This window comes from Dicentrarchus labrax, unplaced genomic scaffold, assembly GCF_905237075.1.
Source record: "Dicentrarchus labrax unplaced genomic scaffold, dlabrax2021, whole genome shotgun sequence".
NCBI lineage: Eukaryota > Metazoa > Chordata > Actinopteri > Moronidae > Dicentrarchus > Dicentrarchus labrax.
In genome coordinates, this window is record NW_026136717.1 from 6130857 (window position 1) to 6143981 (window position 13125).

The following is a 13125-nucleotide window of genomic DNA, read 5'->3' on the forward strand; positions in this document are numbered from 1 at the left end:
AACCTGTAAAATGATGGCTCGTTGTGCTCATTATTCATAAAGAAGTGTGCATGTGGACACAGAAATACACACAGACACTCAAGTATGCAGGACAAATGAACAACAGTGTTTGTGCTGCTGCCTGGGTGTGTGTGTAGTGTTGGCTTTATGCAAGATCCCAGTTTATTACAACTGGGGTTTTATTTTGGTAGTTCTGGTTATTCTTTTCTATCCACAAGTTACACAACTCTTAATCATTCACTTATTTTGGGATATTACTCCTTGAAAAGAAATGTTTACATTAATTTACTAATTAGCTACTCAGCAACAAGAGTAATGAGTTACATGTGTAATGTAATATTAATATATTTATTTCCTGTTTATTATTTTATTCACTCTTCCTCTTGTGTCATTTACTCTACTTCCTGTCTTTGTCTGTTTTCCCTCCAGCTTTGATTGTCTGCCCCACCCAGATTAGTTTCACCTGTAGTTATCCTCCTCTCATCTATTTAGCTGTTGAGTTCCTTTTAACAGTTCCTTTTGTCTTCATGTCAAGCTTTCCAGTGTATTCCTTAGTGTGTTCCCCAATGTTCTTCAGACCTGCTACCCCGTTTTTTTCTTGTTCTTTGTATTTTGGATTTCTTGCCTGCTCCTTTTGGAATTGTTTGCCTGTTGGATTTCCTTCGTGGTTTTGACTGTTGCCTGCCTCATTCCTGTAAGCCTTAGTTTGACTCTGTAATGAATCAACGTATTGCACCAGATTTGCCTCAGTAGTCTTCATTTGGGCCCAGTATCCCTTGTTAGCTTGCTTGCACTATTGTGACAACATCACTTGTTATTTTACTCAGCCTACCTCCGTCAGAGGTGCCTTTAAACAATTTCAAAGCCTCTCTACTCATACATCACACATAGAAAATAAGCCATTGGGTTTTAACTAACAATAAAATCAGAAATTATGGCAAAAGGTACACAAGTACGACACAGGCTGAAATAAATTGAAATGTTCCTTTTTAAGGGGTCAAACAAGGACATGGCTATTCAAAAGGGTGGCTCATCAGCATGCTCCTCAATGAGTGAGATGGGGTGATTTTTACAGCGCTCAATATCCTCATAAGAATAGAAGCCAACGATAGGAGACATTTGTGTTCTTAAACAGGAAGAATACAAGAAATTGTTATTTATTGATTTAAAATCCTAATTAAAGGACAGAGGTGAGAAGAAGGTCTGGTTAAGGCTATAATAAGTAGGGTAAGTCCAACAATATACAATACAAATGGATTGCAAGACGTGTGCAATATGATTTGTCACCATCCCCTGACAGAAGAAGAGGGCTCCTACATGCAATAAGCACATTTTCACACAAGAGTTTACTCTCTCCTTACCATGAATAATACATCAGTCCAGAGCTCCTCTCTCAGCAGGGCCCCGTACACACACACACATTCACACACACGCCACACAGGCACAAGTACAGACACGGCATATGAACCTATTAATGTTAATAATAACTACATGTGAATACGTGATCACAAGACCATAAACCCAAAGTTTCTGGGCCAGAGAAGGTAATAAAAAATGCAAAGTCACAGTGTGCAGGTCTCTTTCTCTCTTCCTTTATACCTCACTGTTGCAGCAGGCATTGATGGGACATGTGGCGCTGCAATTATCACTGGCCGATGCACGGATGTGGAGACTACGCCAGTGCTCAGATGTGTTCAATTAAAAGCAGATGCCACTCCAAGCTAATGGGGCGTGTACGTGTATTTGTGTGTGGTACGGGGATGCTGAGTTATATAGACAGAAAGCGAGGGGGTGGCATACGACGGGAACCAATGCAAGTGGAGCTACTTAAGCACTAATCTGGTGGGCTCCCTGCTGCTACAGATCAGAGAAGAAGGATGCGATCCCCGACCCCAAGGGGCTGAAGGCTTGCTGAGGAGCAGAGATATAAGAAAACAGGAAAGGAGGGAGTGAGGGATGGAGGAGAGCAGTGGTAACTACTCTGCGAGGTAGAGGAGTGAAGAAGAAGAAGAAGGAGGAGGTGAAAGAGCAGGCTTACTGCAACATGCGAGTGGATGTAAAATAAGGGGAGAGGGTGGAAGAGGTGGTGGAAACCACTAAGAGTCCACTGGGAGAGATTTGCTGAGAGATGGGCTGCAGGCGTACGAGGTAGAGGAGTGTGAGAGGGAGTGTGGTGTACATGTATTGGTTTCACTGAAGAGATGATCATCATCGCAATTATTTATTCTCTTTTGGCAGTGTAATTTCGTACATTGGTTTGACCTACAATTGACTTTTGGATCTCACTTGATTTTAATTTATTAATGATTTAGCAACCAGGGGTTTAATCCACTAAGCATTAAGGCTAACAACCCTTCTCACTGTGTCCACACTGATGTGGAAAGATTTAAAAATTTCTGTTCAATTATTCACTTCACCAAAAACATTATCTTCAATCTGTGATTTGAAAATGCCACTCTTAAATTATAAAGCGAATGTGGAAACCAAAGCATGAATTGAATTGGTGGTCATTTGTGGGCAGCATAACAAGATGATATAGCTGATATGGCAAATGTGTTAGCAAACTGTTATCTATTTCCAGCATTAGCATTCATTTGGAGCCCTGTATCTGTCCACCAGATGGATGCTAGTCCAATATTCACTGTCATCTAATCTCTGTTTTGGTCTGCATTGACTCCTGAGAAAAATATGTCTCTTTAGCACCCAAATGCACCTCCATGTTCACTAGCTAGCTGCTGACTTTCTGCTGTTTGGTGCTGGGCAAGCAGCGTAGCCTACATTGGATTAAAAAAAAAAATTAAACTGGAAATGGATTGGTAAACAGTGAATTTGTGGGTTTTAAAATAAAAGCAATGAGCTAAAATGTATCACGTTTCATATTACATGTGTACATTTGACTTGTTTTTACCATCAAAATATTGATTGGCGCAGCTTTAAAGTGGATACGTGCACACAAACACAAATGTTAGTCCTGCTGTGTAGAGTTTGGAAAACTGAGTCTGCTGTCAGCAGCGTTAAGACCAACCTTCTGTCACATCTGGCTTCCTTTTTTTAGGCTTATGACCCAGGAAATAACGCTGGCCTTTGTCAGCGAGCATCATTACTGACCCTCGATCAAATCAGTGCATGTGCAGTCATCTGACTACAGAAACAGAAAGCTATCAACAACACTGTCAGACAGACAGACAAAAGCTTTCCCCTGCTGAAACCAAGAGGAATATGTCATTGTCTAGAGGGCAGTAATGCATCATTCTATTGTTTGCCATTAAACCAAAAGTTTTCACTATCAGTGTTCCTCACATATTTTCCAAAGGTTCAGTTTCTAAACTATTGTTTCATCCTTTCTCCCCATCACAATGAGAAAAAACGACAAGGTGAAAACATGGCAAGGGTCACACCTTGGTGTGACTAACAACTGACTTCCATGTTTACAGCTGAATGCTATCAGCGCTCCATTGAACTACATAATGCTTAAGCTATCATCCTGTCTCATGCCTGACTCATTCAGCACATTCTCTGTAGCGGCTTCACCCCGCCAAAAAATAACAACAATGTTCCACTAAATAACAGTGTGCTCAGACATAAATCCAACCTTACAGTGATAAGTGAGTGTGTGAGAAACAGAACACGATGCCAGGAGCTAAAGAGCGGGAGAGGAGGTGGGAGTGAGGTTGGAAGAGCACCAGTTACTAACCCGGGGGCCAGGTGCCTCGTGGCGGGTGGGCATGAAGGTAGATAGAGAGATGAGGCAGAGAGAAGGGAGAATAAATGTGAAGCTACAAGGAAGTCAAGAAAGATTATCAGTGATGAAGTTAGCAGTGAAGAAGGGTAAATCAGTGAGAGGAGTTCAGACAGGGCGCGATGTGTAAGAGGTTTAAAGGTGTGAGGGTGAGAACTCAGAGGACAAAATAAGGACACAGAGGGGAGTAGGAGAACGGTGAGATTTTGAACTTCCAGTGTATGAGTGTAAACAGCTGGGGATCTGTTCATTTTAGGGTTAGAGTTTAAGCTACCTCCATGGGTCTTGGGTGTATTTCCAGCAGCACAAATGCTACTGAATGATGAATGATGAATATTAAAGGAATATACTGGTAGCACTCTGTCTCTATGATCTTTCCACTCATCCACGGCTACACGTTGCCACTTGTCACTTTGACCACGAAGGTGACACTGCTCTATAATATAGACTTGAGTATTTATATAATTTGGAGAACATATCCAAGACAAAACTGAGAAGAAGGGATGAGAGAAAAAGGCAAATCCGTCTGCTACTTCAGCACCACGGACAGCGCCATGGAGTGCGTGAAAACTTAGTAAGTGAGCAGAGGTAGCTAAAAGTAATGGATAAATGGTCTAAATAGCTGACCGTAACAGATAAATGGTTGAAATAGCAAAGCATAATGGAAAATGGTTTAAAAGATTAGCTAAAAATAGATAAAAGGGTTTTAAAATATCTATCTTGTGCCTCAACTCTTATCACAGTCACTTTTGCACTATTTAATATTCTATTTGCACTCAGTACTGTACAGTTTCACATGCATATCGAGATGAACTGGTCGAGACAGACGACCACCCACCTAGAGCCGAAGGATCTGTCCTAGGTTTCTGCCTTTTAACAGGCAGTTGTTTTTTTTGTCGCCAAGTGCTTGCTCATGGTGGTACTGTTGGGTCTCTGTAATGTTTTAAAGAGTTCGGTCTAGACCTGCTCTATTTGAAAAGTGTCCTGAGATAACTTCTGTTATGAATTGGCGCTATACAAATAAAATTGAATTGAATTGAATTGAATATATATTTCCTACATTCACATTATTAGTATTAGACCTGTATTGTATATTCATAGCCCCTTCTAGCCTATATTTATCCTGCTAAATTACTGCGGTGTATATATCTGGTCCTGTGCAATTATTTATTTTTACAGCATGCCACTACCTCCTACTGTAACCTGTGCAATATCTATATATATATCACATCTTTATAAAAGCTGTACATACAACTCTAATTCTATTCTTTCTATTTTCATTATATCTTGTATTTTTCCTATTTTATATTGTTATTTAATGTGTATTTCTTTTTTCTTATCTGCTGTCTTGTATCTGGAGCTGCTGTAATGTGTGAATTTCCCCAGTGTGGGATCAGTAAAGTCTAGCTTATCTCATTTTATCTTATCTCAAGTAGTACAAATGCAAAGTTAAACAAACCAAAACACTATGAAAAGAAATATTCCAATAATATCCACATTTATATAGTCAATAGTGTTAAATAACATCCAGTTTAAAATCAATGAACACATATGGAACATGATTGGTGGTGCTGAGGAAGTACTTGAGTTCGTCAAAAAAGGGTTGGAAACCAGTGTACTAGGGGATGGAAAGGAGGATGGCAGGTTAACAAGAGGGAGGCATTTTGGTCATTTTGCTAACAAGGGGGGGTAGCATCCCCTCCCTAACCCCCCCCCCTCAAAATCGCCTACTGAGAGTGACGATGTCAAAGAGTAATCCTTCCTGCAGGAACAGGAGGAGGTTGAGCACCATTCATTTAAAGTGTATTTGTGCCATGCAGTTCCTCTGCCTCTCCTGGCAAGCTCGCATCCAGCTATGCTACAGTCCAGTCTCTTTCCGCCAAAACCGCTTTGTGAATTAAAAGCTCCTGGCAATCGTATCGCTGGAGTTTGTTTTCAGCTATTTGGAATGGCATCTTTGCAGGCCTGTTCTCCCAATGAGGAATAATAATCTGCAATTATGCGTATAATGTGTACGCGTTCACAGGTGAGTGTGCAGAATACTACATAAAGTTGTAAAACAAATGAATAAATGTTTATCCTTGATATTATATTTCAAGCTCTGTGACAGTGTGGTCTCTCACCGTCTACAAACACACAGTAGGGATTTGTGGGCATGCTCAATAGGTCAGGTTGCAGGAAAGGTAAATTAGGCGGAGAGAAAATGGGCTTTCTGCATACTCTGGGTGGCTTAGACAGAAAGGTTAATGGCTTTATGAGATTGCAATGACATATTACTGCAAACACCTCAGAGCAAACAAATGATTGCATTGTACTATAGCAGAATGTGGCTGTTGTTGCAGCCCATTGTTAATGGAATATTAAATCTGCATGCATGTGTATATGTGTGATAGCAGCGTACAGCTAAATGGACAATGTACATTTATGTATGTGACAATGAATGCCTTTATGTGCATGTGTGTATGCTTATGGAAGTCCTAAGACATTAATTTCCCCTGTGGGTGTTCTGTTCCGACTGTTTGAGAACTGTCGAGCCGAGAGATGGAAAAGGAGAGCCTATCTGCAGGGGCCCAGGACCCTGGGGCCACATCAAAGGGCCTTTTGACTGGTCACTTAAGCGTAGAACTGGGCTAATCAAACATGGCCCACTATAATGGTGTTTTGGAGGCATAAGAACGTACATAAACACTGCAGAGGAATTCTCCACAGACCGGCAGCTCCCCCTGGGGCTCCACAGTGGCAAAACTGACCTCTAACACAACATATATCACGGCTGGGAGTGTCTGTGTGCAGGGAGGGACAGTGTGTGTTCTTCCTGTGTTAAGGGAGAGCAAAAGGGACTGTGATACATGTGTTCGCTATCATGTATCAGTGTAGTCCATCAATGACAAGGAGTTGTGTGAAACAGGCAGTGAGGAACGTGTGTGTGTGTGTGTGTGTGTGTGTGTGTGAGTGTGAGTGTGTGCACACGTGTGAATGTCTTGGTGTGGGCTCAGCTGTCAGGTCTCCCTGGTGGGCCATTAATGCTGATGCTTGGCTAGAGTCTATCAAGTGCAGGACATCAACATCACCCCTATACATGAAGAGACACACACACACACACACACACACACATAGGCCCTCTACTACCTCCTCACCTGATGGGATATCACTGGGGGAATGTACATCCACCACCAAAGACAATCTGTCTTGATAGCCAAGACTGTAGCCCCATGGCGATCCCCCTCTTCCTCTCTCGCTGCCTCATCTGTGTCCCTCAGGTAGTTGGATGTGTCCGAAGGTAAAAGGTACGACCAGCTGACTGGATGTTTTGGCTGATTGACGGCTGGTCTCCCCACATGAGTGGAGAAGCAGCCTGTTTCCCTGCCTGGGGTTTATACGAGGAGCCGAATGAAAACTGGCACATGGATGTTAAGCAGTAAATCTTCTCTACAATGAGATCTGGATGCTGCCTGAGAGCCCATGGGCGTCATTTGGATATGACTTGGGGTGGCACTCATTATACTTTAACTTAAGTGACTGCACGTAGAAGCATGAAAACAAGCAAATATGGAGCATGTTTTTTTTTTGGGAGAGACTTTTATCCTCTGAGCTGGGAATTCCTGGCTGGCCCACCAACTGTGGATACATGGCTGTGCAGTGGGAGAGTGACTGAGGCAGATGTTTGGCTGTGTTATGACCCTGGTAATAAGACAGACATGTGCCTGTCCTGCATCCAGAGGAGCAGGTGCTGCCACCGCACAGCCATTACCATCTGCACTGATGAGATCAGGGACTGGGCCATGCTGGATGTTAGATGGTTATTATCCCTTAAAGTAAAGCATAAAATAAATAAATGTGCAAGCTGGTGAAGCCAGCAACCCACCCTGAAAAAATCTGTGTGATATTCCAAAAGGGACTTGTAGTGATGATTAGTGAGTGCATAGCCTAATGTTATTGTAGCCTATCATTTTTATCTTCTGTGGTATCACTATAAAATTCATTTAATACCCGATTTGGCACTCAAAATACTGCTGTGATATTTATCCCTCAATGATTAACACGGTTAGCCTCCTATAGGGATTATCCAGGCAGAAATAGAGAGTTACATGTCCTCTGTGTGGAAAGTTTAAACTATAGGCTATAGGATGGATGGAGAGACGGAGGGGAGCGACTGAGGTTGGGAGGGATGCTTGAGGTGTTCGGGTGAACGGTGAAGGGATAGTGCAAAAGGAAAGATGCAGGGTGGAGGGAAGGAAGAGGGGAGGAGGGGAGGAAAAAAATGGGCTAGTATCCCTTTAAGGTCCTCTGACGTCATGCTGATGCAGATCTGCCCGGCTGGATGCGAGCGGAGGAGAGGAGGAGAGAGGGATGCCGAAAAAATGAAACTCCTCAGCACTAATTTTTCACATCCCTCTGCAGGAGAAGATACAGACCAGCCGTACCACAACCTCTATACAAAGGAGCGGACTAATACCTCTTTCCGCCGCTGAGTGAACGTGAGTATGCTGTCATCGCGACAGAAACTGCGGTAAACGCGACACATTTTTTAGTATAAAAGCGACCATATTGAGGTCAGAAGAAAGCGTTGCCAAGGCGACCAGCTTGCTAGGGAGGACACTGCGGCGCGCGTCACACGCCGGGAACGAGCGTGCGTGCCTGCGAGGCTGCGCACGTGCGCGCGTGTGCGACAGCTAGCCGAGGCGGTCACGGCGTCCACACAGCAGCAGCGGCGGTACGGAGGCAGCATCTTCTCACAAGACTACCGGGACGCAGTCTCTGTCCGCCGTTACCGAGACGAGTAAAAGCGAGCAGAGGCTTGCACCGTGACTTGAACCGGCCCCTTGGCGGTGTCGGAGTTCTCCTCGACGGGATTTATTGAGGATTTATCGACGACATCCCAGAAAAAAACGCTCAAAAAACTGAGTAGCTGCGACCATTGGTCAACACAGGTGACACTTGCCGGGTTGTCAAATCCAGCGAGACCCCGCAGACACGTCCGGGTTATTTGGGGGTTGTTTGTTGTATTAAGGCGTCGATAAAAACGGACATTCTTCCTGAGGCACACCGGACTGTTAGCTGAGAAATTAATTAATATATATTGCCGTGCTGGAGAAGACTGGCACCGAGCTGAGCCGAGCCTGGCCGCTCGGATGGGGAACCATGCTATATCCTGCTGTATGTGGTGTGTAATGCAGTAGAACAGCTTTATTTTTTTTGGTATTCAGTCTCCGCTGTCGGTGTCTCCAGTCATGAAGTCCCACCTGCCGGCCCGGTTGGATTGAACGAGGTAGTGCTGTCTTGAGGGGAGGGGGGAAGGCATTTTTGAAGGTGTTGGGTTTTTTTTTTTTTGTTTTGTTTTTTTTATTTTGTTGTTGTTTTTTTTGTTTTTTTAGACACGAGCACTTTTTGCTCGCTTTACGTTTACCTGGAGGAAGATTTAGTGAAGAGGACGAGGAGGAGAAGGACGAAATCTCAGGCAAAACCTCAGCGGGAATCTGGCACCCCACCAGCACCAGTGGATCACACACTAACAGGTAGGCTGAGGTTTACATGGTGTCCTATGTTTAAAAACCCGAGTTACACTGTAAAATGTCTTCCAAATGATTATATCTGCAAATTTGCACTCAATTTGCATTTTTAATTGTGTGTGTGTGTGTGTGTGTGTGTGTGTGTGTGTGTGTGTGCGCGTGCGCTCCAGGGTTGTCTTTGACACCTAAAGTGAAAAATAAATGTTCAGAGATGAGCATCAAAATCAAGCAAACTGGGGCAAAAATGAGTGATTTCCCCTTTCATTTCTTGTTTTGAATGATCTGTTTTCCTTATGCAATTTCAAACATTAATGGACGCCTGTTGTCAGATGCATTTGTCCAAAACATGTCTGAAATGAATGACCTCTTGTACTTGAGCAGTGTTTTGGCCCATCTGTTGGGTTTGTTTAGTGTATTGTATGTAAAGTGTGTTTGCTGTGCGGCGTGGTCAGACCTGTTGAGAATAAGGGGGGCTTCATGCAGATGAGCTGGTGCTCCTTCATTACAGAGGAGATGAATCCTCTGTACCATTAATGAGGACTTGCACTCCGAGCTCTTCTGGTGGAACGAGAGAAACAGAGGCTGCTATTCAGTCAGTCTGAGCTCATTTCTCTGTCCTCCTAACATGCAGAATTTGTAGCTTATTAATCAAAGTGCTTTGCCGATCATCAACGCTGGATCAGTCCTTGCACATGTGGCTGTCATTGTGCATTTCTTTAATTGTGTAGTGTCTGGAATAAGAGGGAAAGGAATAGGAGTGGAGGGGGAATTTTGCCTGCAGACAGATGATTGAAATGATGTGCACACACTCACAAAAGTCCCCCTTCAACAGTTGAATCATCCTTCAACTTAGTATGAGCACATTTTCCTGGGTCTTTATACTCAAAAGACCCAGGAAACGCCATGACCATGAGAACATATTCTCCCTAAATTCTCCCCTCCGCACACACACAAATAGATGCACACACACAGCATGAAGAATGGGGTGCATTTATATGCTGTGGCTGGTGTTGTGGGGCATTCGAATCGGCAGGGCCTGCTAGATGATAGAATTCAGCAGGGACAAGAAGACCTCTGTTCTTATCTGTGGCGACGAGAAGAAGAAGGCAGCTCTGCTCTGCTCGGCTCGGCTCGGCTTCTTTCCTTGGTTTAGGCAGCTAGCCTGGCCATATAGCAGATAGGGACATCTCCTCTGTGGGTAGAAGGTATTTTAATGGAGGCGGGGGGGGGGACAACAAATAGATGTTGTCACAGAGGAGTTGTTATTTATCTTGATGGCCGCTGGCTGGAAACTTTGAAGACCTGTGGAGATGTTTAAGGGGGATAAAGGTGGCACGCCAACGCAGTGTGTGGAGTGAATGCAAGCATTTGTGTGTGAGAGAGGAATATGTACACACAGAATGGGAGAAAAAATAGAAAGGGGGGCATCATCATGGAGTATTTCTGCAGCAATGCAATACGGTGTATTCACCTGGGATCAGTGGCTGATTTACAACAATCTAAAAAAAAAAACACAGGATGGGTAGCTTTGAAAAGGCCCGTACACACACTACCTTTTGCATGCAAGAATGTTTTGTATCTCTGTGTGTGTCCCAACCAAATGCAATGCAAGGCCCCCGAAGACATTGCTCAGTGCCATCCATCTCCAGCAAAGGTGCAGCAAAGCTGGAGGCAGATGGAGCTGAAAGCGTTCAAAGCGTGTTGTCGGGTAGATTGATGGCTCCCAGCGCGGGTCGCTAAGCAGTCAACAGATGCAGGCTGGTGTTGTGACAGGGTGGGTTGAAATAGCCATCACAATCACGCACAATCACACTAACACAGTGCTTAAAATGCCTACCTGTCCGTTCACTGCAGCTAATTTTAGCCCTTACTATTTATTTTTACCGTAGATGAATCAGTGACAGCAGCTCCCCCAGTGTGTTAGGATGTTTTCTGACTGTGGAGATGACAGCAGTTGCTGCTAATTTTAGGTGAGAGATGTCATCTGTATAAAAAATCTTCAGCAATATGGCAGCTGACGTGTTGACTGGAGAGCTGGAGACTCGTCAGATGAGCGCTGGTAAAATTAAATGTTTGTTTAGCAAAGTTGAAATGAATTAGTAAAGCCAAGGCTGGCTGAATACACGAGTCCTGAGGGAGGCGCTGTTGTTTATATCGGCCTTTTGTTACGAGAAGCTGAGGAAGGAAACAATGTGTCAGTTATTGCTTTGAAGGTGCAGAAATGTATTTTCAGGGCTGCTGGCATGGTTTTGTTTCCCCAGGAGTGAGACTTTGTCTTCCACTTGTCAGCTAACTTTAAGGGTTCAGACAGTACAGTTAGTGGTTGTATAATTGATGGAATATTGAATAATTGTAGTGACCTGTTTGCACATTTGAAGGATCTGTTTAGAAAGGTAACAAAGAGCAGACAGACACACTTAATGAACACCTTATTTAAGGAAGTAACGCAGAAATATGTCTCACTGGGACTACTTGAGCTATGAGCGGATGCTCAGTATTTCAGCATATTCTATAACGTGTAGTACCTGTTGCCATGATGACGTCTGTGTTACTACTAATACTAAACTCCCTCACCAAAACCTGTTTTTCTCTGCTTCTCTCAGCTTCTCTAGGAGAAAATAAAGCTGATTAAATGGAATAACTCTTAAATGGAGGCTCTTTTGTATATAACAAGGCTTGGTAATTGACAACAAGCTGGTTACAATGGGGAATATGCCTCTCCTCCTCCCTTGAGCACCGCTCTCCCCATGTAATCACCCCGTCTTTTACATGTGTTTGTTCACATGTGTAGGCTACAGCTCTCTGCCCATTAAATCAATAATGTATATATATTTTTTTTTCGGGGCGCCCGGTTAGCTCAGTTGGTAGAGCTGGCGACCCATGTACCGAGGCTGAGTCCTTGCTGCAGTGGCCCAGGGTTCAAGTCCGACCTGCGGCCCTTTGCTGCGTGTCATCCTCTCTCTCTGCCCCCCTTTCCTGTCCACCTTCGGCTGTCTCTATCAATTAAAGGCAATAAAAGCCCCCCCAAAAATATACTTTAAATCAATTATATTTTGGGACTTCTCCGCCAGTGAAAGTATGCTTTTGTAAGACCATATATCCTCCTTTTATTGTCTTTATTCCTCATTCGTGTATTCATTTGTTTTTCTTCTCCATCCATTTGTGCCCGACTCATTCATTTGGTTCAAAGGGAGCCGGTCTGTCTTTTTTGCAAGGAGTGTGTGTCGTTGCTATGGCAGCATCTTTTTGGAAGGATTTGCCCCACAAAGATTTCAAACCTGAAGCTTTTATTTAGTCTTCACCGGTTTGTATGTGTGCTCCAGCATGTGTCCGTGTATATTAAGGCCACAAAATTAATCAAAAAACAACTGACATCACAATATCGACTGCAGCAATGTCCAAATTGCCGGAGGCTGCATTTTTTTCTTCATGATCAAGCCCAGTAAACAATGTTCACTGGTGCTGTGCAGAATCCCGACATGAAATCGTTATGACCAAATATTTTATTGCGTTAAAAATGAGCAAACGTAAGCATTAGCATGTCTTATTTACTCTATATTCTGTATATTTACATTTTTTGCAAAAGTTGGATGTCCTTATTTTTGTAACGTTATGCTGTACCTGCATATGTGCTGGTGAATGCTATTGATCTGGCAATTTTCCTTTAGGGTTATTGAAAGACTATTGAAAAAAAGTAAAAGATTATATTTGTTGAGGATTGTTCCCTGACACAAGTACCTCCATCCTCCCTGTTCAGCCTGTCAGTGTGTCTGCTTTGTTGCGATTCTCTTAGAGTGCTGGTCTCCCACAGTCCCTCCACACTCCTCCTTTGTCTGAGCCTGTTGAATGAGATCTTGCTCTCTGGGGTGCAAGATG

The 13125-nt window shown here is 43.5% G+C and overlaps 1 protein-coding gene across 1 annotated transcript in view; it reads left to right on the forward strand.

Moving 5' to 3' along the window:
- The first annotated feature begins 8058 nt into the window (after nucleotides 1-8058).
- nlgn2a (neuroligin 2a) overlaps nucleotides 8059-13125 on the forward strand; it is a 178422-nt gene continuing 173355 nt past the window's right edge. The window contains 2 exon segments of the mRNA XM_051428715.1: nucleotides 8059-8217; nucleotides 9115-9255. The gene's annotated coding sequence lies outside the window, so the exon portion shown is untranslated.